Source organism: Magnolia sinica, chromosome 15 (genome assembly GCF_029962835.1).
Source record: "Magnolia sinica isolate HGM2019 chromosome 15, MsV1, whole genome shotgun sequence".
Classification (NCBI taxonomy): domain Eukaryota; kingdom Viridiplantae; phylum Streptophyta; class Magnoliopsida; order Magnoliales; family Magnoliaceae; genus Magnolia; species Magnolia sinica.
Genome location: NC_080587.1, coordinates 17,889,280 through 17,917,056, shown reverse-complemented (window position 1 = coordinate 17,917,056; position 27,777 = coordinate 17,889,280). Strand labels below are relative to the sequence as shown.

The window sequence follows — 27,777 nt, the reverse complement described above, 5'->3', positions numbered from 1 at the left end:
CCATACACGCAACAAGCCCATACACGCAACAAGCAACAAAAGGATATACATATTAACCCTACACATAGTAAAATGTATGCACACAAAGTTAATCCTACTCGATCATGAGTGCCTGATGTAACTTTGGCATGGGAGGGTGACTTGTCATAAGCAGGGTGCCCATTATTATTCCAGCGACCATATATTAGCATCAAGAGGATCCAATGTCTCCCCTTCCCGTTCTACTCTTTTATTATAAAAATAAAAGTAGAGGGTATATTGATCAGGTAGTCTGGCGGTAAATATCAATCCCCCCTTTCTAATTTTCCCTCCAAAATATCCCCTGTCAGTAGAGAGAGAGAGAGAGAGAGAGAGAGAGAGTGTCCTTCTGTCCGTCGCGCGTCATGTCCGGCGGTCGCCCCATCCGCGTCCTGAACTTGGCCGAGAAGCCGTCCGTCGCCAAGGCAGTGGCTGTGATCCTCTCTCGCAACCACGGTCTCCGCACCCGAGATGGACGGTCCCGCTACAACCGCATCTTCGAGTTCGACTACACGATCCGGTCCGAGCCCTGCCGCATGCTCGTCACCTCCGTCACCGGCCACCTCATGGAGCTCGACTTCGACGACCGCTACCGCAAGTGGCATTCCTGCGATCCCGCCGACCTCTACTCCGCACCTGTCCGCAAGAACGTCCCGCATGTCGGTCTGTCTCGACTGACTGTTCCCCTGTTTTTTTCTTTTTTGGAAATTCCTAGGGCACGATTGTAAATTAGAGATGCTACAGGGGGTAAATTATTCGAGTAATGATTTGAGTCGAAGGAAATGTTGGATCCTTGCCCCGAGCCAGCAGCATTTCAGTTGGGGCTGGCAGCATGTATGTTGGGTGAGGCCCATCGTCCTGTGATCTGGACCGTTCATCATGTGGTCCCCACCATGGGCATATGATGCTGTGAAAATAGTTCCTGTCAGACAATCTCTTGCTATCTGATCGTTGGATTGATGAATGAATGGTTTAAAACAAAATAAAACCAATGGTCTATTATCTTGTATGGACGAGGCACGTTGTTCTTCACAATCCAGACCGTTCATCTTGTGGTCCCTGCTGTGGATAGATACTGCTGCAAAAAGGGTTCCTGTCAGGCAATCTCTAGCTATCTGATTGTTGGCTTGTGAATTAATGGTTTAAAACAAAAATATAAGTCCGTCGACCCCCAACTACTGTTTGACAAGAGAGGTGTTATACAATGCTCTGCGTTATCATTTGTGCAGCATTCCATAGAAGTGGTGCCCATCTTTCCATGATCCAAATTGCTCACCTGGTGGGGTCCGCCATGGATGGTCACTGGACTGATATGGTCCATCTGATAGGCAGGCTATTTCGCCTTGTGTGTGGCCTGTTGGATGTTCTTCTATTGATCATCCACTTGCAGGCTGACCGTCCGATGGCTGGAGCATTTGCAGCATTGTCCATCCCCTATGGAGTCTCACAGGATGAGTGGTCTGGATAATTGTAAGGTGGCTCCATGCAGGCCAGAATGAAAACTACGGCAATTTGTCGGGGCACTGCATTTGTTTTTGAATGGTTCTTCTTTGCACTGCATTTCCTCTTGAAAAAAATCATTACTTGTGCAATTCAGTTAAGATGGAATTATATTTGTAGACTTTGGAAGATGTTTGGTGGACGATGTCAGCCTAGTAAAGTGAAGAACTTCAATTTGGAGAATAGCTTTTCTGGCTGTTTGGTGGGCTGTATGGGAAGAAAGAAATGGAAGATGTTTCAGAAATGATTCCAAATCGGTCGAGCTCTTAGTGCGTAGAGCAAAACAATTAATCTTAGAGTGGGCCGCAAATGTAGATAATCTAAAGGGCTGTAATTTTCTTTTCCTTGGATCTTAGGTGGTACGCTTCCTCAGCGGCCCCGCTCTTTTTGTATCTTTTTCTTCTTTTAATATAAATTTTGTGATCCTTCAAAAAAAATAATATTTGTAGACTTTGGTGATTATCAATTGGTTGAATTTAGTTTTAGCTGGCATCTCATAATAAACCAGTAGTGCATGATCTGGCCATTCATTGGGTGCGTTCCGCCATGGATCTGCCATGGTAGAAAAGCTCAATGATTGGACGATCTTAACCATCATTCAATGGGCTATAAATTGATGGCATCAAAAGATGTTGGCATTGATCGGGTTTGAAGCCAAAAAGGCCCACCGGTTTGACACTGTTTGACTTGCGTGGCCCGTGGTGGGATGCACCCAGCGTATGGTCCAGATCATGAACCATTTTCTTTCTTTTGAGAGGCGTGTTCTTTGTTGGATTCCTGGAAAATACAGGACAAGTTGGACATCAAGAGGACTATGGAGGATGAAGCCAGGCAGTGTCAGTGGCTTGTATTGTGGCTTGGTTGCGATTGGGAAGGTGAGAATATTGCATTTGAAGTGGTAGAGGTCTGTACAGCTGCAAATCGTCATCTAGACATATGGAGGGCTTCGTTCTCTGCATTGATTGACAGGTCTGGATGGCTGGCTGTGGTATATGTTTCTTCTGCAAATCCACAGTGCATTTGTAATCCAAGTCTTACATCTTTGATTGTGGGAATGTCAGGGAAATCCATGAGTCTGTGCAGAATCTTGTTCGCCCAAATGAACTGTTTGCGGATGCAGTGGATGCTAGGCAGGTGATTGCTTCATTTTAAAAGATAGTTCTTACTTGCCCTTTCTTTTAAAGTTCTCTGGTATCCTTGTACTACTTGGGAGATGGAACTATCATAATTGCTTAAATTTCTTTTATCCGTAGAACTGATCCCTACTATGCCTGCTTGCAGTAGGTTTTTGATTCCTCTCTGTACACATGTTCACACGTCAGGTCTATGTGATATCCAAGCTGCTCAGGTTGGCCCACTGTATATGTGATGTGGCCCAAAAATCAGTCCCATTCGGTCATCAGGTGGGTCATGCGTGTTCATTTGAGTGTGGACATTTGGTCTATTTTTTTAACTGTCCATATTTCCATACATGTTTGGTGGTCCATATGATTAGCAGACGTACCTTTTTTTGGGCCACTTTGCATACATGGTGGAGAACTTGATGAGTTGCCCAGATCTTGCGGACACTTGCCAAATTTTTATGCGTGGGAAGAGTAAGATTCAAATCATGCTCTTGAATAGAATTTGAGATCTTACTCTCATTAATGGTCTCATCTCTTGTAGAATTCTAGGATTCAAGTCATACTCTTGAATAGGATTTGAGATCTTATTATCGAAAGTAGTGGTCTTATCTCTTGTAGAATCATCTTAACCCTTTTCCCCCTCCCTCTTTCTGTGGTTGTTGATGCCTGGAGATGAGACAGAATTCTCAATATGAAAATCCTCCACTTTTTCCCTACTGTTTTAATGAAAAGGTTTTTTTTTTTTTGGCCTTGGATTTCATAAGCTGGTTTTCTACGTTCTAATTTAATTTTAAATCATCTGCAGGAAATTGACCTATTGGTGCCTCCTTCACTAGGTTTCAGACAATGCTTTTGAATGATGCATTTGTTCTAGATTTTGTTGCAGGTGATAGGAATCTTGTTCTAAGCTATGGTCCTTGTCAGGTGGGACACCTCCTGCGCCCTTTAACAAAAATATTTGAAGTAACTAAAATGATATGCCTTGTGGCTCTTTCACCTGCTCAATTTATTTAGGGATGTATTGATAAGTTAGCTGAACTTCATGTTCTTGTCTTCTGTAGTTCCCAACAGTTGGGTTTGTCGTGGAAAGGTACTGGGAAATACAGGCGCACGAGCCTGAAGAGTTCTGGACAATCAATTGTTCTCATACCTCAGATGATGGAACTGCCACCTTCAATTGGATGTAATACTTTCGGGGCTTTTGGCACATTCAGTTACTATTACTATTAATATTTTTTCTGTTTTAAGTTTTTTAACACCCATAGCTTTGTATCAATTTTCATGTTTTTTTTAACAGGCGTGGGCATTTGTTCGACTACACTTGTGCTGTCATAATTTATGAAATGTGTGTTGAAGAACCCACTGTAACTGTTAAGTCATACACTTGAACTTGATGCTAAATTGCCTGTCTCATTTTTTATAATCCAAGAAGTCATTAGGTTTCTCATAAAATGTGTGGGCATTTGAAGTGAAATCTAATCTATCTGCTGTGTAGGTTATTTCAGGTCACTAAAGTGAGAAATCAGGAGAAACTTAAGTATCCCCCATATCCATTGAGTACTATTGAGCTCCAAAAACGAGTGTCCCGGTACTTCCGGATGAGTTCTGAACACACTATGAAGGTGTCGAGTGGGGGGTTGCTTCCATGGTTTGATAGCTCATAGCTGTGTTCTGTTATTGTGTCTGCACTTACAATACCATCCATTATCCCTCCATATGTCCATTGTACTATTGAGGTTTGCTAGCCATAGGGCCGCCCATGTACAAAAGGAATTGACATTTTAAGGAAACCTGTTAGTGGTCCAGATTCAGTAGCAGTGTGGGTTCCCTAATAAGTGGACCAGCCTGGTCAAAATATTCTTAACAGCAGGACCCACCTCTGGTGAGGCTTGGATGTCCCAGACACGTGCTGGGTTGGCACATGTGCTGCCTGTAGTACATAGATCATCATCATCATCTAAGCCTTTACCCCAATTAGTTAGGGTTGGCCACATTAATTCTGTTCCGCCATTCCACTCTATCAAGTGCCATACCTTCAATTAGACCATAGGTCATCAAGTCTTTTCTTACTACCTCCATCCACGTCCTTTTGGGCCTTCCCCTTGCCCTTTTAGAGCCTTCAACCTGTACCAACTCTTTCTAACTGACGTGGTTTTTGATGTCTGTTTTACATGACCAATCCAAGTCTACTTCCCCTCATCTTATTACCTGTTGGTGCTATTCCTAAATTCCCTCGAATGCATTCATTTCTAGTTCTATCCTTCCTCGTCTTTGCACCCATACATCTCAACATCCTCATTTTAGCTACGCTCATCCTGTGAACATGTTATTCCTAGATTGCCGAACATTCTATCTCATAAAGCATTGCTGGTCTTATAACTATTCTGTAAAATTTCCCTTTCAGTTTGAGTAGTACATGATGATCACATAAAACTTCAAAGACACTTGTAAATTGTAAAACATAGATGCGTTAGTCTATATTTTGTTTCGTTCCAGACGTACGAAATAGACCCGAATCATTGAACTGTATTGCAGTATTAGTTACCAAATTATGGTGATAGAAATGGAATGGCTAGGGAAACGATGAGTTTTCTTTCGCTTGTTCTCTATTTCCTTATCTTTCATTTGGTCTCTCAATGCTTTCTGTCTATAATATATTCATCCATCAATGCAATCTCCATTTTCATTATTTAAGTGAATTTTCTTTTTCTTTCGTTTTCACATAAAAAGGAAATCTCAAAAGAATTCATCGAGCTTTTATAATGAGTTACTTTCTTATTGTATTCTCATGGGCTTGTCTACGTTGCAAGCTTGGATGCTTGTTCAAATGGTACATGGGATAGTCTTCAATTAAATGCTTGAGTATGATTTTGTTTTAATTCTTTTGCCCAGGTGGCAGAAGATCTTTATCAAAGTGGATTCATCAGTTATCCTCGTACAGAGACTGACTGCTTTTCAGTGAACACGGATTTGCATGTTCGTATTTGATATCTTAGTTACATTTATATTTGCTTACCAAGGTGGATTCATCAGTTATCCTCATATAGATACTAACTGCTACTCAGGGAACATGGATTTGCATGTTTGTATGGAATATCTTATTGACAGTAATGTTGCAAGTGCCATTCAAATTAATTAAAAAAAGGAAAAAAAAACAACCCATTGATGTTGCAAGTTGTCAGAATATACTTGTTTGTGAATTCTACTTAATCCTCTCTTGGTTTCAAAAAATTCAAGCAAACATATGATGATATTTCTTCTTTGTTTAGGTAATCATCCATCAAAAAATATTAGCATACAACTGAAAATCAACTAGACGGTCATTTATTGAGATAATGTTTATCCTTAGCACGCGTCCATATAAACCATAAATCAAACTATCAAGCAACTTAATAATTGATGCATACAATCTGAGTAATGAACTTTGTGATGGTTATGTAATTGCTACTAGGTGGTCATCTACTTGTAATAAAAATTAATCTTCAACTTGGTTTGCAGCAATGTAATCAACCTGATTCCTTGGTACGCAATTACATTGCTCTTCTGGTTATCAGTTAGTGGTTGGCTGCTGATAAAATAGTTGTTGGCTTCTAATAAAATGTTCTGGATTGTTGGTGATGCATACAGTGCGACTACTGTTATACCGTATTTATTATGTTTAATTCCATATGAAATAGAACAAAGGATACTTGTTTGGTTTGTGGGAAAAGAAAATAGAAGAAAAGAAAAGAAAGCGTTTAATGATTATCTAATGATGGATTCCTATGGATTCCATATGCGCTATTGAAACATGGATTCTTGTGGATTCCATTTTATTTAATTAATTAATTTATTTTTTTTGTGACTTGTTTGGATTGCAATTGAAAATCTCCTATCCTCTCACAATGGTCACCTCGTATCTTGTGCATAAGAATTTGACTATGGAAAAGACTACTGATTACTAATGGAATCCACTATTTCCTGTTGCTATCCAAACAACACAAAAGGTCCAAACAATGTAAAACCCTTTTCTTTTCTTTTCCCACAATCTGAACAGGCCCTACAAGGTAGCAGAATTTGAGAGAGGGAGGTAAATATACAAGAAGTACAAGTCTGAGAGAGTAAAGGTCAAACGAAGTAGATAGGCCCAAATCTATGCTAACGACAAATGGAAAAACCTAAACATAGCACCTAAAACTAGGACCAGATACAGGGCCCAAAGCTATGATGGGAAGAAGGGGAAAACAGCCACCTGAGAACAATCGGCCGAGTCTTCCAGTGACTAGGATCCCTCAAGAACAAATATGGATAGGAAGCTAGCTATTCATGAATAAGCAATCAAGCACAGAGCAAGATATCAGAGAATCCAAGAAACGCTGTATTCAAACTGCCAAAAAAACTCTGACTTAGGGTTTGCATCAATAAGATGGTGAGCAAATTACTTCAGAAATGTCCCAGAGACAATGGAAGATAATCAACAGAAAGCATAAGGAAGAAAATTGGCATGAGGGTTCCGGGGTTTAGAGTGCTCGATCACTGAACCATGGGCCCCACCTGTAGTGACGGGCTGCATCAGTTGACATCCTAATCCTGATCCATCAGGACCCTGTGATTCCTTATGTCTCTTGCTATCTGCTTTCTTTATGATTACATTTAGATCTATGCATTAAACCATTGGTAATTTATGAGTTTTAACCAAACTTTCTGCAATTTTAATGTTGTTGAATTAATCTCTTTTAGCCCATTCAACATTGGGGCAGTGGCTCATTTCTCGGTACAGCATTTTTCTGCTGGAGAACTGATCTTTCTTCTGAATGATTCTGCATTTTCTTTCAACAAATCAAATCATCATCTGGGCTAGTTTTATGCAGGCAATTGTGCGGGAACAACAAGGGCATCCTTCATGGGGTTCGTATGCGCAACGGCTTCTGGATCCTGATGCAGGGCTGTGGAGAAACCCTGGTAGTGGTGGGCATGATGACAAAGCACACACACCCATTCATCCAACAAAATTTTCTGCTGGAGAATCTGGATGGAGCCAAGACCACAATGTAGGTAAAGTGCAACCGTTTTCATTAAATGTTTTGTGCATGCATGTATATATGTAGAGTTCTCAAATATAGTGAGTTGGACTGCTGAGTTACGGTCCAGCTGGCGCATCATTGCCGACATGTCTTGCGCATATGACATCCTACCTTTCCAAAAGGTTGGCCCTACCATGAAGATCACTTGGCGCATAAATTAGGCCAATCCACTCATCAGGTGGTTCACACATGTACCTTAGGTCAGACCCGCGGCGGCCATCCATTATTTCCTACATTGTTGCCCACCTGATGACTGGATCGCCTTGATTTTTGCACCAGGTGGTCTTCATGGTGGGGCTATTTTCTGGATGGGCTGGATGGCATACTGATACACCAATTACACAATGCTAGGACCATAGCTTAGCAGTCCATATTTGAACTCGACATGTGTGTTTATACTCTATGACAGCACCAAATAGCTGGGAGAAGGCTATGGTGACGATGTTCACAATATGTGTAGGACTTGCATAATCCTGTGCCTGGAAATATGTACAATATCCTCAAGCCGTCAATTTGTACAAGTGGGTCCCATGGCTTGGTTTTCCAGACTAGTAAATATGTGATCTAATGGCCCCTATCATACCATGCTCCATAAATCTCCCCAATGGCCCAATTGGAGGATAGCAGATACAGCAACCCAATCTTTGGCTTCTTTTCCTGTCGAATGTGGAGAGCTGCTGCTTTTGTTCCTCATCATTTATTTTCAGGCCATTGATTGAATTGTTAGGATTGGTTTGTAGGACATGGTCTAACTGCAATGGGCCCATCAGATGAATGGCATGGATCGCCAAACAATGGATTGACTGGTCAATACTCAAGGTCAAGGTGAGGGTACTACACATATCCTTGTGTTAAGGATCATATGGTTCTTCTAGACGGTATTCGTTTCCTTCGAAGGTTATGTTTCTTGTTAACCAGTGGAAGGGTGCATGGCTCCTATGCTTTCATGGAGCACTAAATCTCTTTTGTAATTGTCATCAGAGGTTGTATGAGCTGGTTGTTCGCCACTTCCTTGCCTGTGTCTCACAGCCAGCTGTAGGGGCTGAAACTACTGTCGAAATTGACATTGCAGGCAAATTATTTTCTTCCTCTGGGCGTGTGATAGTAGCAGTAAGCATTCTATTGCTTATTTATTTATTTAATCCTCATCAATTTTAATAACGATATAGAATTGCAGTAAATCTTACTCTTGTACTGTCGTTGAGTATTGACATCTACTCTCCCTTGTGAGTTGTGCCTAAGAAGCTTGTATTCCGTGTGTTGTACCATGCTCGTCATGTCATTTTTATTTTTTCAATAAGATTAAAATTTTTGGAGGTATTACACAATACTTGGCCATGTGGCCCTTACCGTTCCACGGTCCAAACTGTTATTATGAAGGTACAAACGGAAACTCAAATTGCTTTTAAGAAGTACAGTGTAGTGCTTAAAACACCAATAGAAGAAAGAAATCAAGAAGAAGATCCTTGAGGTTATGATAAAGCTAAGAAATTTGGGAGGGTATTTTTTCATCAATCAAAACTTCGATCTAAAATAAATGGGGAAAGGAATTCAATGGGTGTCAAAAATTCCCACCGTTTCCGAGGCATCCATAAGGGTACCTCACAACATTTTTCAGGTTGCACGAGGTGCAGGTGGCCTAAAATTTCTAGGCATGCTGCTAATGCTGTTAGTTACACTGGATATAAATTCATCCAGATGAACAGTTTGCAATTCATTTATGAGAAAACCTTGAGGCTATTCTATGTTTTTGTTAATTGATTTCTCCTTTTGTATGTTTTCCAGAAAAATTACTTGGATGTATATAGATTTGAATCTTGGGGTGGTTCAATGATCCCGAATTACACCTTCGGTCAACAGGTTAGTTTTCAATCTATGCCTTCATATATTTACATTAATTTGGATAAGTGGAGAGTTGATTTATTTTAATGGTCTCATCTTCATCATGAGCATTTATCTTGATGTTTTTTTAGCAGTGTCACACTGTCACTTCATGTTTTATTATTATTATTATTATTATTATTATTATTATAAATATTATTTCTGATGCAAGACATGAAAATTAAATATGATATGTGAGATTTCAGGCTTAAGATCACGTTAGTTCAGAAACAATTACACAAATTCCATATCCCACATGAAAGTCCAAACATTCAATTAAAGGGAATTTATGCGGGTCCAGGCCTACACATGATAGGGCTAGATCAATAAAAATTATGAAACAAACGATACTCAAAGATAAGAAATAATCATCCACACATGCATAGTAATCAGTCCCTAATCCAAGGGATTCAGAAATTCCAATTCGGAGAACCCTAGGGTAAGAAAAATGGTATAAAATTGGAGATTTGAGTAATTTAGGGTTAGGTTTAGGGATTTTGGGTGAAAGCAGAGTGAAAGAAAGGAGAGAAACGAACCAGAGAAGTACCGCACGAGTGGACAACAACAATGGCCCAGACGCACGTGCGTGTGATCCCGGCCGCACGTGTGTGGGGCCCACTATTCAGAAAAAAGGCCACCTTAGCCCTGGACGACCAGGGATGAACTCTAAAACCCTCAAATCCCTGCTTGATCCGATGTACGGTTTATGCATGGTGCTCCGTCGAAGTTTCAACCCAGATTCTGAAATTCTGATGTGGGGAGGAGAATTGCTGCAATAGATGATTAATTCGAAGTGTAGATGATGGGGTGAGATGAGAAGAAGGGATGGTAGAAGATGGGTAGTAGAGATGGCGATGGATGGGGGCGAATCGGGATAGATGTGGTTTCGCACCACGGTAGTTAACCCTTCGATGAAGGGGGGGCTTCGCACCCAATTAGGCTTCACAATTCAGAGAGTAGGAAAACGCATAATTTTTATTAATCTTCAATGAATCAAAAAAGCTACAAGGGGTGCCTATTTGTAGGAAAACCCTATATCCAAAAACTTACGCCATGTGCGCAACCTATTAGTTAGCGATGAAGTAAACTAAAATAAAAACCAAACAAAAAAAATCTAAAGCGTTCATGATGTTCTAAATAATATCAATAAGCAAGACCTAAAGTATGAGATCAATCCAACTAGTGGGCCACGATCATGAGATCCTATGATGGGCTTTACTTGACTATCGGGCCCACTCTTTTGAACCAAACTTCGTCTTCTAACTAGGAGGCCCTCCCTGGACGTCATCATCGAGCCAGATCGACGGCGGGGCCCTCCTTCGTACATACGTGCGTAGGGGGGGTGGCGTGCGTGCACGTGTGCGCATGATGTCCGTATCAATTTCCCTTAAGGTAGAGCACTCAGTTTTTGCATGGTATCGAACTATTATTTCCAAGTTTACATAATGCTATCCTTTTTCAATTTTATTTTTTGGCTCCTTTCCAATGAAATCAAATGTCCAACAAGTTACCACTTGGAGTTGGAACATAGCTCCCTCATTTTGGCCAAAACCTGTGTGCATGACCTGATAGTATAAATGACGATCGAATTTAAAAAAAAAAGAATGTAACACGGGTTCTTTTGATTAAAGTGCAACACATTTCCTGAACCTATTACTTTGTAATTTAGTTTGAACTGGCTGATTGGCGGGTTCAAATTGTTGGGGCCCATTGACTTATCCATCTATGCCTTTTTTCCTTTTCCCCCTCATAGACTTGTAGGCACTCTTACCTTATTTGGTGGAAACTTAAAAAAGTTTGTGAGATGGTTAAGTTGCAGTCTATGTTGGTGGGGAAGTAATTTATCGTCTCTATGGAAGCATTTTAATTTCAGTTTCAAAACTCATTATTGTGGATTATGTAATGTTTTAACAGTGTCATAAGATGTGCCTAGGTTCATAAGGCTGTGCGGTCATTATGCATTTAAGCAACATATTCATTTCTTGATAGAATAGTTAAGGAAGCTGAAGCAAAATCTGATATTTTCAGATTGTTGTGATATGCAGTTTGTTCCAACGACATTAACTCTTGATTCAGGTGTTACAAGACCACCCCCTCTTTTAAGTGAATCCGATCTGCTAAGTTGTATGGACAAGGTAAGATTGTGAGTACGGTACATTCTCCCTCATGGCTTAGGATATACTTCTTATCAACTCTATTATTATGTGTATTTTTCTAATATTCATTTGTTTATAAACTTCTTATTCATCATTTACAATAGTTTGCTAATGTATGTGTATCTCTCCTTTTCCCTGTTTCTCTAGGCCGGTATTGGCACTGATGCAACGATGCACGATCACATAAAAAAGCTACTTGATCGGCTCTATGCTACTAAAGATGCAAACACTCGTTTCTCACCAACAAATCTGGTACTTGTCATTGCTTTAGAGACTTATTAGAAATCTTTCCTTTATTGTGTTCTTTCATATTTCCCATTTATACTTGTTTGCATGCATTGATATGTCCACGTGGAATGGATGAAGTGTGTCCATCTGTGCTTGCTGGTATGGGTATTGTAGACACCCACCTAAATATAAAATGTTGAGATCGCCTAACCGAATCGAACTAAGCTACTCTTGACTTGTAACCATGATCATTGCATGTATTAACCACAATTAGGAAAACCTCTCATCCAATAGGACTAGTACCCAGCCAGAAGTATTCTAGAATCTTTACAAGCCAATCCAAATAAGCCAAATAGGTATGGGACCCAGCCTTGCCATAAGCTGGGGTCGGCACCACTTTAATTTTTCTGAATATCTATGGTGTGGAAATCCAATTTCCATGCCACAGGTACTTTCATTCTTTTTTTTTTTTTTATAAAAAAATAATAATAATAAAATTTCATTATTATTATTTGTAATTCAGAGTTTCTCTAATGTGGAACACACATACACACACACAAACATAGAAACCTAGGGTTTTATATATGTATTGGAGCCGCAGAAATCAAATTTCCACAACTCTGTTATATATATATATATGAGAAAAGGTACTATGCGCTCGACCTCTCATCTCGAGCGCATAGTACCTTTTCCCATATATATATAAATGTTGCCCTCTTTTAAACCCAAGTTAGTTTCCTAACTGTTTATTTGGATATTCTAATTCTCGAAGAGCCTCTTAGGAGGTGTCATGCATCTCCAGAGGGAGGGAGATCATCAGTGCCCTTGCCTGGATTTTGGGATTGCCCGGGATTTTGGATTCAAGACCACATCATTGGAGTCAAACTGTTTGAAGTCTGATTACATGGTCCCACCTTGAGAAGCCCCCTTTAAGCTTTTCTTCCACCCTTCATTTACCACCTCCAGCTGTCCACTCTGTTAGATAGGCCACATGCCTTGCCTTGTATAGCCGATTCTATAGATAGACAATGTATAAATAGGAGATTTTGTATTTATCATTTTACCCTGTATAGTCATTGTAGAACTCTATAAATTCAACCCTTCAGGGTTGTCTCAAATACAGAAAAAGCAAAGGAGAATCATTTTCCTCAAAGTCTTCATTGTTTTTCCTTGTTTACATGGTATCAGAGCAATAGCCCTGTCCAGCCCTGCTATTGCTGCATCCGGCCCTGCATCTGGCCCTGCGCATGCCCCTGCTTCACGTCCGATCATCCTCAATCTCTGTCCGACCTCTGTCTGACTATTCCTAGGCCCGTCCGATCACACCCCCGTTGTCCGATCACGCCCCGCTGTTCGATCACATCCGCGTGCATCCTGTCACGTCCGATCACGCCTTGTTGTCCCGTCCGATCACGTCCTCTGCCTCATCCGATCACCCTCTACTGCGCACGACCTGCTGCACAAGTCCCTGCCTCATCTGATCACCCTCTGCGCACGCTCCTGCCTCTGTATTGTGCACAATCCCTGCCTCTGGTGCTATTGCTGTTTTGTTTCTGTTTATACAACCGGCCCTCCTGCTGCAAGGTAACTTCTTCCTTGGCATGGTTTATCTCACTTCCAACCTATGGAAAAAGACTCCCGTATAGACCCCACGATGTAGTTTCGATGACACCAACTACAATCTATGGGCCATCCACTTTCAGAGTTTTCTCAAGGGTGGTGGTTTGTGGGGATTAATTGATGGATCTGTTACTATCCCCGCTTCCACCGATGCCGACAAAATGGCTGATTGGGAAATGAAAAATGGACGGATTATTACCTGGATTTTGATTCGGTCGATCGAACAATAGCTGTTGGCCTCACGCCACATCGCACTGCTAAGGCTATGTGGGATCATCTCCAGATAATATATCAACAGAGTAATGCGGCTCGGTTATACCGCCTGGAACAAGATCTGGTTCACCTTACTCAGGATGACAAAAGTATTCAAATTTTCTACTCTACAATGGTTACAATTTGGACAGAGATGACTATGATGGATCCAGAATTCCCAAATGACTTTAAAATATTCCACACAATGTGCGAGAGTGCGCAAGTTAGACAGTTTCTTATGAAACTGTGTCCGGAATTTGAGCATTGCAGGGCTGCTCTTCTGAACCGTAGCCCCACTCCTTCAATGAATTCGGTTATTAATGATTTATTGGCCGAGGAACAACGACTGCAGGTCCTCTCTCAGGGGACATCTCAGGGACCATCTGACCTGGCACTAACTGTATCCACATATGCACCGAACCGAGGTTCCACTGCTTTGATTTGTCGCGGCTGTAACAAAGTAGGACATGTCATCGCTCAGATTGGTGTGCGTATTGTCGAAGGATTGGTCATGGTATCAGAGATTACTCATCAGATCACCTGTTCTGATACTCCACAACAGATGGGGTGGCTGAACGCAAAAATCGCCATATTGTTGAAACTGCCAATACCTTAATGATAGCTATGAGTGTTCCTTGTTCCTTCTGGGCTGAAGTTATGATGTGCATTCAGTCTACTTGATTAATCGGTTGCCAACCATAGTTCTGAATAATAAATCTCCCTACTTTGTTCTCACCAGTTCTCTTTCTACATATTCTACATTTCGTGTTTTTGGTCGTGTATGTTATGTTCACCTGGCATCACGTGAACGTAACAAACTATTTCTAAAATCAGTCAAATATATGTACTTGATCTTTGGAGAAACTCGGAAGGGTTTTGCGATGTTATGATCAGGTCTCTCATCGTGTTCGGGTATCATGACATGTTGTTTTTTTTGAGCATATTGCCTTTCATTCATCTGTTTCTCCTTTGCACGCACCAAACTCTCCTGGTCTTATCACCTTTCCTGACATTCCTTTTACCTCGAGTACTCTCCCTTGTCCATTACAGGTTTACTCACGACGGCCATAGACCAATCTTCCACCTATTACTCTCCCTACTGTACCTGTTGCTGATCTAGAACCCACCCTGATACGTTGTTCCTCTTGTGTACATCGACAACCTGATCACTTGATATACTCTATGTCTGCCATGAATACTACCCTGGATACTGTATCTATTCCTACTTCATACCATCAGGCAGCCAGTCATGATTGTTGGAAGAAGGCTATGGCAGAAGAACTTGCAGCATTGGATGATAACCATACGTGGGACATTGTTACTCGACCTCCTGACCACCAATTAATTGGCAGTAAATGGATTTATTCTGTGAAGCTCAAGAATACAGGAGATGGATGGAAGAAAGGATAGATGAAGGGGATACAAATAGGAACATAGAATTGATTATGATGAGACATTCGCTCTTGTGGCCAAGATGAAAACTGTTCGCACTCTTCTGGCAGTTTCATCAGTTCGCTCTTGGCCTCTCACTCAGATGGACGTGAAAAATGCTTTTCTTCATGGAGACCTCCAAGAAACAGTATATTTGAAACCTCCTCCTGGTTCTTTAATCCCTGCCGATAAAGTCTGTCGCCTGAAGAAAGCTCTATACGGTCTCAAACAGGCCCCTCGGGCATGGTTCCAACGTTTTCATGATGTTGTTATAGGAGCTGACTTTACTCAAAGTGGTCATGATCCATCCTTATTCTTACGCACCTCTGAGCATAGAATCGTCATTGTTCTCGTTTATGTTGATGACCTACTTCTGACTGGTAGTGATGATACTGACATCTCGGCATTAAAAGACGTTCTGAAGTCATCCTTCAAGATGAAGGACCTGGGTCATCTAACATACTTTCTTGGACTTGAATTTTCGCGTTCTATACGTGGAATCCTGGTCAGCCAGCATAAATATACCAAGGATCTTCTCGCCTTGGCCTCCTTAACGGATCAGAAGACAGTTCAGACTCCCTTGGAACTTAACGTTCAATATGGCCATGACGATGATGAACTCCTTACAGATCCTACATTATACCGCCGTTTGGTTGGGAGTCTGGTTTACTTAACAATGACTCGTCCTGATATTGCCTACGCGGTCCAAGTTGTCAGCCAATTTGTTTCTGCTCCTCGAACTCTTCATATGACTGCAGTATTGCGCATCTTACAGTACCTACATGGAACTCTGGATCGATCTCTGTTCTTCTCCTCCACGGCCTCTCTGGATCTTCGTGCTTATTCAGATGCTGACTTGGCCGGTTGTACTCTCACCTTCAGATCTACCACTGGCTACTGTATTTTTCTTGGCACTTCTCTCATCTCTTAGAAGTGTAAGAAGCAGGCCACTGTTTCCTAATCAACTATGGAGGCCGAGTATAGAGCAATGTCAGCAGCTTGTAGTGAAATTATCTGGTCACGTGGACTTCTTTTTTACTTGGGCGTTCATTTACAAGATCCTACTCCACTCCATGTAGATAATCTGAGTGTCATTCAGATTTCCTTTAATCCGGTTTTCCATGAACGGACAAAGCATATTGAAGTTGACTGTCACTTCATCCGCGAGAAGTTTCATTCTCGGCTCATTTCGCTACCACATGTTGCTTCCCATGATCAGATTGCCGACATTCTCACGAAGTCCCTCACTTCTGCACGCCACTCATTTTTAGTTAGCAAACTATTACTTGTCGATGACCTGCATTAGTTTGAGGGGGGATGTTAGACAGGCCACATGCCTTGCCCTGTATAGTCGATTCTATAGATGGACAATGTATAAATATGAGATTTTGTATTTATCATTTTACCTTGTATAGTCATTGTAGAACTATATAAATTCAACCCTTTTTAGGGTTGTCTCAAATACAGAAAAAGCAAAGGAGAATCATTTTCCTCAAAGTCTTCATTGTTTTGCCTTGTTTACACGCTCCACCCTTCATTTACCACCTCCAGCAGTCCCTTTTACGCCTTTTATTCCACCCTCCCTTTACCATCTAATTTTCCCTCCAAAATATCCCCTCTCAGTAGAGAGAGAGAGAGAGAGTCCTGTCCGTCGCGCGTCATGTCCGGCGGTAGCCCCATCCGCGTCCTGAACGTGGCCAAGTAGCCGTCCGTCGCCAAGGCAGTGGCTGGGATCCTCTCTCGCAACCACGGTCTCCGCACCCAAGATGGACGGTCCCACTACAACCGCATCTTCGAGTTCAACTACACGATCCGGTCCGAGCCCTGCCGCATGCTCGTCACCTCCGTCACCGGCCACCTCATGGAGCTTGACTTCGACGACCCCTACCGCAAGTGGCATTCCTGCGATCCCGCCGACCTCTACTCCGCACCTGTCCGCAAGAACGTCGATTCTAAAGATCAGGCCAACCAAGGACCTACTTTTGGAACGTAAACGCTCTTGTGACTATAAATCGTTCCGTAATCGCTCTTGAGGCCCTTAATCGCTCTCGTGACCGTAATCGCTCCATTGACTTCTAATAAATTCGTAATTGTTCTTGAGACCTCCTGTGACCTATAATCAATCTAAGGAACTCCGACGCGCTCGTAATTGTTATTTGGACCTCTAATGGGAATATAATCATTCCTACGACCTCCAATCGATTAGAAATCACTTCAGACAATATGCCAAAATTGTGAATTTGGGACGAAACATGTACGTCGCAAAATCAAATTAACTACGGTTTTATTCCGTCGATATTTGTCACGGAGCAAAAATCAAACTACGGATGTGAATTGTCGAAAATTTGCGATGGATCTGTGACGGATTTAGATTCGTCACAAATTTACGACGGATCCTATCCGTCATAAAAATAAAAAATACGTGAGATTAATCATGTAAAGGTTAGGACTCCGAGGATCAGGCCAACCAAGGACCTCTTACTTCTGGATCGAAAATGCTCTTGTGACTAAAATCGATCCGTAATCACTCCTGAGGCCCTTAATCGCTCCCATGACCGTAATCGCTCCATTGACTTCTAATCAATCCGTAATCGTTCTTGAGACCTCGTGGGACCTATAATCAATCGAAAGAACTCTGATGCGCTCGAAATTGCTCTTTGGACCTCCAATGGGAATATAATCACTCCAACAACCTCCAATCGATCAGAAATCGCTTTAAATAATTTGTCAAAATTGTGAATTTATGATGGAACATGTCTGTTGTAAAATCAAATTAAAGACGGTTTTGGTCCGTCAATATTTATCACGCAGGAATAATCAAATGAATGTGAACCGTCGAAAATTTGCAATGGATTTGCGACAGATTTAGATCCGTCACAAATTTATGACGCATCATATCCGTAATAAAAATTAAAAATCCATGAGATTGATCATATAAAGGCTAGAAGGACTCCGAGGATCAGGCTAAGGACCTACTTCTGGAACGTAAACGCTCTTGTGACTATAAATCGGTCCATAATCGCTCCTTAGGCCCTTAATCGCTCCCGTGACCATAATCGCTCATTGACTTCTAATCAATCCGTAACCGCTCTTGAGACCTTGGACCAATAATCAATCAAAGGAACTCCGACGCGCCCGTAATTGCTCTTTGGACCTCTAATGGGAATATAATCGCTCCTACGACCTCCAATCGATCAGAAATCGCTTCAGACAATATGCCAAAATTGTGAATTTTTGACGGAACTTGTCTGTTGCAAAATCAAATTAACGATGGTTTTGGTCCATCGATATTTTCCAAGTAGGAAAAATCAAACAACGGATGTGAACCGTCCAAAATCTACGATGGATCTGCGACGGATTTAAATCCGTCACAAATTTACGACGGATCCTATCCGTCATAAAAATAAAAAATACGTGAGATTGATCATGTAAAGGCTAGATGGACTCCGAGGATCAGGCCAACCAAGGACCTACTTTTGGAACGTAAACGCTCTTGTGACTATAAATCGGTCCGTAATCGCTCAATTGACTTCTAATCAATTCGTAATCGCTCTTGAGACCTCCTGGGACCTATAATCAATCTAAAGAACTCCAACGCGCCCGTAATTGTTCTTTGGACAATGGGAATATAATCGCTCCTATGACCTCCAATCGATTAGAAATCGCTTCAGACAATATCCCAAAATTGTGAATTTGCGATGGAATGTCTGTGGCAAAATTAAATTAACGACATTTTTGGTCCGTCGATATTTGCCACGGAGCAAAAATCAAACGACGGATGTGCACCATCAAAAATTTACGATGGATCCTATCCGTCATAAAAATAAAAAACACGTGAGATTGATCATGTAAAGGCTAGAAGGACTCCGAGGATCAGGCCAACCAAGGACATCCTACTTCTAGAACGTAAACGGTCTTCTGACTATAAATCGGTCCGTAATCGCTCCTGAGGACCTTAATCGCTCCCATGACCGTAATCGCTCCATTGACTTCTAATCAATCCGCAATCACTCTTGAGACCTCTTGGGACCTATAATCAATCTAAGGAACTCCAATGCGCTCGTAATTGCCTTTTGGACATCTAATGAGAATATAATCACTCCTATGACCTCTAATCAATTAGAAATCGCTTCAAACAATATGTCAAATTTGTGAATTTACGATGGAACATGTATGTCGCAAAATTAAATTAACGACAGTTTTGGTCCGTCGATATTTGCCACGGAGCAAAAATCAAACGACGGATGTGAACCGTCGAAAATTTACGATGGATCCTATCCGTCGTAAAAATAAAAAATACGTGAGATTGATCATGTAAAGGATAGGACTCCGAGGATTAGGCCACCCAAGGACCTACTTCTGGAACGTAAATGCTCTTGTGACTATAAATCGGTCCGTAATCAGTCCCGAGGCCCTTGCTTCAGTGACCGTAATCGCTCCATTGACTTCTAATAAATCCGTAATCGCTCTGGAGACCTCCTGGGACCTACAATCAATCTAAGGAACTTTGACGTGCCCGTAATTGCTCTTTGGACCTCTAATGGGAATATAATCGCTCCTACGACCTCCAATCGATCAGAAATCGCTTCAGACAATATGCCAAAAATTTGAATTTTTGACGGAACTTGTCCGTCACAAAATCAAATTAACGATGGTTTTGGTCAGTCGATATTGGCCATGGAACAAAAATCAAACAACGGATGTGAACCGTTGAAAATTTGCAATGGATTTGTGATGGATTCAGATCCGTCACAAATTTACAACGGATCCTATCCATCATAAAAATAAAAAATATGTGAGATTGATCATGTAAAGGCTAGGACTTCGAGGATCAAGCCAGCTAAGGACCTACTTCTGGAACGTAAACGCTCTTGTGACTATAAATCGGTGCGTAATCGCCCCCGAGGCCCTTAATCGCTCCCATGACAGTAATCGCTCCATTGACTTCTAATCAATTTGTAATCGCTCTTGAGACTTCCTGGGACCTATAATCAATCTAACTACGATGCGCCTGTAATTGCTCTTTGAACCTCTAATGGGAATAAAATCGCTCCTACGACTTCCAATTGATCAGAAATCGTTTGAAATAATATGCCAAAATTGTGAATTTGGGACAGAATTTGTCCGTCGCAAAATCAAATTAACGACGGTTTTGGTCCATTGAAATTTGCCACGTAGGAAAAATCAAACGACGAATGTGAACTATCGAAAATTTGTGATGGATCTGTGACAGATTCAGATCCGTTACAAATTTACAACGGATCCTATCCGTTATAAAAATAAAAAATACATGAGATTGATCATGTAAAGGCTAGATGGACTCCGAGGATTAGGCTAACCAAGGACATACTTTTGGAACTTAAACGCTCTCGTGACTAGAAATCCGTTCGTAATCGCTCTCGTGAACATTATCACTCAATTGACTACTAATCAATCCGTAATCGCTCTTGAGACCTCTTGGGACCTATAATCAATCTAAGGAACTCCGATGCGCCCGTAATTGCTCTTTGGACCTCTAATGTGAATATAATTGCTAAAACGACCTCCAATCAATTAGAAATCAATTTAGACAATATGCCAAAATTATGAATTTACGACGGAACATGTCTGTCGCAAAATCATATTAACGACGGTTTTGGTCCGTTGATATTTGCCACAGAGCAAAAATCAAAGACGGATGTGAACCGTCGAAAATTTGCGATGGATCCTATCCATCATAAAAATAAAAAATACGTGAGATTGATCATGTAAAGGCTAGAAGGACTGAGGATCAGGCCAACCAAGGACCTACTTTTGGAACGTAAATGCTCTTGTGACTATAAATCGGTCCGTAATCGCTCCTGAGGCCCTTAATCGCTCCCATGACCGTAATCGCTCAATTGACTTCTAATCAATTCGTAATCACTCTTGAGACCTCCTGGGACCTATAATCAATCAAAGGAACTCCAACGCGCCCGTAAGTACTCTTCAGACCTCTAATGAGAATATAATTGCTCATACGACCTCTAATCAATTAGAAATTGCTTAAAACAATAAGCGAAAATTGTCAATTTGCGACGGAACATGTCCGTTGCAAAATCAAATTAACGACGGTTTTGGTTTGTCGATATTTACCACGCAACAAAAATCAAACGATGGATGTGAACCGTAGAAAATGTACGATGTATCGAGTTCATAAAAAAAAATATGTGAGATTGATCATGTAAAGGTGAGAATGACTCAGGATTAGGCTAACTAAAGACCTACTCGGAACTAAATGCTCTTGTGACTATAAATCGGTTTGTAATCGCTCCTGAGGCCCTTAATCGCTCCCGTAACCGTAATCGCTCCATTGGCTTCTAATCAATCCGTAATCACTCTTGAGACCCCCTGTGACAATCAATCCGAGGAACTCCAATGCACCCGTAATTTGTCTTTGGACCTCTAATGGGAATATAATCGCTCCTAAGAATTCCAATCGATTAGAAATCACTTTAGACAATATGCCAAAATTGTCAATTTATGACGGAACATGTCCGTCGAAAAATCAAATTAACGATGGTTTTGGTTCGTCAATATTTGCCACGGAGTAAAAATCAAATGACGGATGTGAATCGTCGAAAATTTGCAATGGATCTGCGACGGATTCAAATCCGTTACAAATTTACGATAGTTCCAATCCATCATAAAAATAAAAAATATGTGAGAATATTCATGTAAAGGTTAGAAAGATTCCGAGGATCGGGCCAACCAATAACCTCGTACTTCTGGAACGTAAACGCTCTTGTGATTATAAATCTGTCCGTAATCGCTCCTTAGGCCCTTCGTCGCTCCCGTGACCATAATCGCTCATTGACTTCTAATCAATCCGTAACCGCTCTTGAGACCTTGGACCAATAATCAATCAAAGGAACTCCGACGCGCCAGTAATTGCTCTTTGGATCTCTAATGGGAATATAATCGCTCTACGATCTCCAATCGATCAGAAATCGCATCAGAAAATATACGAAAATTGTGAATTTGCGAAGGAACATGTCCACTGCAAAATCAAATTAACGACAGTTTTGGTCTATCCATATTTTCCACGCAACAAAAATCCAACGACGGATGTGAACCGTTGAAAGTTTGCGATGGATCTCTCATGGATTAATTTCCATCACAAATTTACGACGGATCCTATCCATCATAAAAATAAAAAATACGTGAGATTAATCATGTAAAGGTTAGGACTCCGAGGATCAGGCCAACCAAGGACCTCTTACTTCTGGATCGAAAATGCTCTTGTGACTAAAATCGATCCGTAATCACTCCTGAGGCCCTTAATCGCTCTCGTGACCGTAATTGCTCCATTGACTTCTAATCAATCCGTAATCGTTCTTGAGACATCGTGGGACCTATAATCAATTTAAGGAACTCCGACGCACCTGAAATTGCCCTTTGAACCTCTAATGGGAATATAATCACTCCAACAACCTCCAATCGATCAGAAATCCTTCAAACAATATGCCAAATTTGTGCATTTGGGACGGAAGTTGTTCGTCGCAAAATCAAATTAACTACGGTTTTGTTCTGTCGATATTTGCCACAGAGCAAAAATCAAACTACGGATGTGAACCATCAAAAATTTGCGATGGATCTGTGATGGATTCAGATTCGTCACAAATTTATGACAGATCCTATCCGTCATAAAAATAAAAAATACGTGAGATTAATCATGTAAAGGCTAGGACTCCGAGGATCAGGCCAACCAAGGACCTCCTACTTCTGGAACGTAAACGCTCTTGTGACTATAAATCGGTCCATAATCGCTTCCGAGGCCCTTAATTGCTCCCGTGACCGTAATCGCTCAATTGACTTCTAATCAATCCGTAATCGCTCTTGAGACCTATAATCAATCTAAGGAACATTGACGTGCCCGTAATTGCTCTTTGGACCTCTAATGGGAATATAATCGCTCCTACGACCTCCAATCAATCAGAAATTGCTTCAGACAATATGCCAAAATTATCAATTTGCAATGGAACATGTCCGTCGCAAAATCAAATTAACGACGGTTCTGGTCCATCAATATTTGCCATGCAACAAATATTAAATGACTTATGCGAACCGTCGGAAGTTTGCGATGGATCTGTGACGGATAAAAATAAAAAATATGTGAGAATATTCATGTAAAGGTTAGAAAGATTCCGAGGATCAGGCCAACCAAGGACCTCCTACTTCAGGAACGTAAACGCTCTTCTAACTATAAATCGGTCCGTAATTGCTCCTGAGGCCCTTAATCGCTCTCGTGACCGTAATCGCTCCATTGACTTCTAATCAATCCGTAATCGCTCTTGAGACCTCCTGGGACCTATAATCATTCTAAGGAACTCCGACGCGCCCGCAATTGCTCTTTGGACCACTAATGGGAATATAATCGTTCCTACGACCTCCAATCGATTAGAAATCACTTCAGATAATATGCCAAAATTGAGAATTTATGAGGAACATGTCCGTCACAAAACCAAATTAACGACAGTTTTGGTCCGTCGATATTTGCCACGGAGCTAAAATCAAACGACGGATGTAAATCGTCGAAAATTTGAGATGGATCTGCGACGGATTTAAATCCGTCACAAATTTACAACGGATCCTATCCGTCATTAAAATAAAAAATACGTGAGATTGATCATGTAAAGGCTAGGACTTCGATGATCAGGCCAACCAACGACCACCTACTTATGGAACGTAAACGCTCTTCTGACTATAAATCGGTCTGTAATCGCTCCTGAGGCCCTTAATCGATCCCGTGACCGCAATCGCTTCCTTGACTTCTAATCAATCTGTAATCGCTCTTGAGACCTCTTGGGACCTTTAATCAATCGAAGGAACTCTGATGTGCCCGAAATTGCTCTTTGGACCTCTAATGGGAATATAATCGCTCCTACGACCTCCAATCGATTAGAAATCGCTCAGACAATTTGCTAAAATTGTGAATTTGTGATGAAACTTATCCGTCGCAAAATCAAATTAACGAGGTTTTGGTTCGTCGATATTTGCCACGGAGCAAAAATCAAATGACGGATGTGAACCATCGAAAATTTGCGATGGATCCTATCCGTCATAAAAATAAAAAATACGTGAGATTGATCATGTAAAGGCTAGAAGGACTACGAGGATTAGGCCAACCAAGGACCTCCTACTTCTGGAACGTAAACGCTCTTCTAACTATAAATCGGTCCGTAATTGCTCCTGAGGCCCTTAATCGCTCTCGTGACCGTAATCGCTCCATTGACTTCTAATCAATCCGTAATCGCTCTTGAGACCTCCTGGACCTAATAGGAATATAATCGCTCCTACGACCTCCAATCGATTAGAAATCACTTCAGACAATATGCCAAAATTGTGAATTTACAACGGAACATGGATGTCGCAAAATCAAATTAACGACGGTTTTGGTCCATAGATATTTGCCACGAAGCAAAAATAAAACGACGGATGTGAACCGTAAAAAAATTGCAATGGATTTGTGACGGATTCAGATTCGTCAAAAATTTACGATGGATCTTATCTGTTATAGAAATAAAAAATAGTAAGATTGATCATGTAAAGGCTAGAAGGACTTCGAGGATCAGGCCAACCAATGACCTCCTACTTTTGGTACGCATATGCTCTTGTGACTATAAATCTGTCCGTAATCGCTCCCGAGGCCCTTAATCGCTCCCGTGACAGTAATCGATCCATTGACTTCTAATCAATTTGTAATCGCTCTTAAGACGTCCTTCGACCTATAATCAATCTAAGGAACTCTAACGCGCCCGTAATTGCTCTTCGAACCTTTAATGGGAATATAATCGCTCCTACGACCTCCAATTGATCAAAAATCGCTTCAGACAATATGCCAAAGTTGTGAATTTTTAACGTAACTTGTCCGTCGTAAAATCAAATTAACATTGGTTTTGGTCCCTCGATATTTGCCACGAAGCAAAAATCAAACGACGGATGTGAACCGTCAAAATTTTACAATGGATCTGCGACGGATTCAGATCCGCATAAATTTAGGACGGATCCTATCTGTTATAAAAATAAAAAATACGTGAGATTGATCATATAAAGGCTAGAAGGACTTCAATGATCAGGCCAACCAAGGACCTCCTACTTTTGAAACGCAAACTTTCTTGTGACTATAAATCGGTCCGCAATCGCTCCCGAGGCCCTTAATCGCTCCCGTGACAGTAATCGCTCCATTGACTTCTAATCAATCTGTAATTGCTCTTAAGACCTCCTGGGACCTACAATCAATCTAAGGAACTCCAACGCGCCCGTAATTGCTCTTTGGACCTCTAATGAGAATATAATCGCTCCTACGACCTCCAATCGATCAGAAATCGCTTCAGACAATATGCTAAAAATGTGAATTTTTTACGAAACTTTTTCGTCAAAAATTCAAATTAACAACGATTTTGGTCCATAGATATTTGCCACGGAGCAAAAATCAAACGATGGATGTGAATCATCGAAAATTTGTGATGGATTTGTGACGGATTTAGATTCGTCACAAATTTACGACGGATCTTATCTGTTATAAAAATAAAAAATACATGAGATTGATCATGTAAAGGTTAGAAGGACTTCGACGACCAGGTCAATCAAGGACCTCCTACTTTTGGAACGCAAACGCTCTTGTGACTATAAATCGGTCCGTAATCGATCCCGAGGCCTTTAATCGCTCTCATGACAATAATCGAATCAGTTCGGATTGAAGAGTAAATAACTTCAGATGTTTGAATCAAATTTCACTAAAATTGTTTATCAATCTTGTATGCCCAATTTCTTTTTCATATGTAGCCTGATCGGGACGAGTAACTAGCCAAATTGAGTATTGATCAGAAAAATAGAGTGAATGGACCAGACATGTAAAATGGGCTAAATATTTTGGTGAAAATTGTGACCCAACTTTATTGATCTCGTGAGAACCTAAGTGTTGATGTTGGTAAGTTTTGTGGGCCCCATCATAATGTGTGTCGAATATTAATACTGTGAATTTAATGTGTCCCCTTTAGGTTAATATTTCCCAATGATCTGACAACCCCAAAACATCAAAGGCCTGAAATATTGCACTGATTAGATGATCTTAACCATCCAACCGGTAGGTAGTAGCTAAGTGGGAAAAAAAAGCCCATGCAATTGTCCACATTCGATGCACGATAGTAAACCTCACAATTAGCAGTCACCATAGAATGGCCCACGTTGTGGATGGTCTAGATCACAGTATGCCCACCCCAAGTATCAACAATGCTACTACACCCCGAATGAGTGATGGACGATTCCTCTACCACGTTTGTAGACTATGCTTATTCTATTTTATATTTTTTATTTTAATAATCTTATTCTGCAACTACATCTGGGCCCACCATCATGTAGGGCCCACATCCTCTTCGTCCATTAGGCACCACCCTTAAAGTCCACCACGTAAGCCAAAAATTAGGTGGATCCAAGGCACAAGTAAGTCGTGCCACAGGGAATGGTTGGCATTGGGTCCTTCACCATTAAAACCTTCCATATTATGTGTGGGGCCCTGTGTTTTTTTACATGCCATCCAATCCATTCATAATATGAACCCCACCAGGATGGAGTGGTACCTAAAAATTAGGCCATTCCAAAACTCTAGTGGGCCATACAATATGATTTTAGAGGTTTTAGTAGGCCATGTGCCTAATTTTTGGGCCCACATGAGTTTTGGATGCAGCTGAAACTTGGTGGGGCCCACATGTGAAGATATCTTAAAAAATATAAAAGAACTTGGTGGGGCCCACATGAGTTTTGGATGCGGATGAAACTTGGTCTGACCCCTCATCCAAGTGGGACACACATAATGAGTAGGTTGGATATTTGAATCACATTTAGGCAGGCCCAATATATGATTATGAATGTTTTAAGGAAACCTCTCTCTCCACTACATTTAAGTGAGTTACTGATCATTACCCTTACTAGAGTAAACTCTGTGGGGTCCATCATTATTTATTTATTTTATCCACTCAATTAATCTATGTTAACAGATAATTTGAGGTATAAAGAAGAAAAAAAAAGCATATCCAAAGCTCAAGTGGACCACACCACATGAAATAGTGTGATTGGACATCTACCATTGAAAAATTCTTGGAGGCCATAGAAGTTTTGGATCAAGCTGATGTTTGTGTTTTCTCTTCATTCATATCCTTTTGATATTATGAACATGTTGGATATCAAATAAACATTAATGTGAGCCCAAGGAAGGTATCAATAGTGGAAATCATTATTTCACACTGTTTCGTGTGGCATGGTCCACTTGAGTTTTGGATTTACCGAAAATTCAGGATTAACCCACACTGTTCATCCATTTTTGAGATCATTTTAGAGAATTATCCAAAAGATAAATCATATCCAAAGATTAAATGGACTACACCACAAATAAGGGGAACAGATTGACTACTCCCCCTGACTCCGTCCAATGGCTGGTGGTTGGTGCTCTGTGGGCCCCACCATGATGTATGTGTTTAATCCATG

At 41.0% G+C, this 27,777-nt stretch overlaps 1 pseudogene; it reads left to right on the top strand.

Moving 5' to 3' along the window:
- Positions 1-145: 145 nt before the first annotated feature.
- LOC131226833 (DNA topoisomerase 3-alpha-like) lies at positions 146-14,458 on the top strand (annotated as a pseudogene).
- Positions 14,459-27,777: the final 13,319 nt, after the last annotated feature.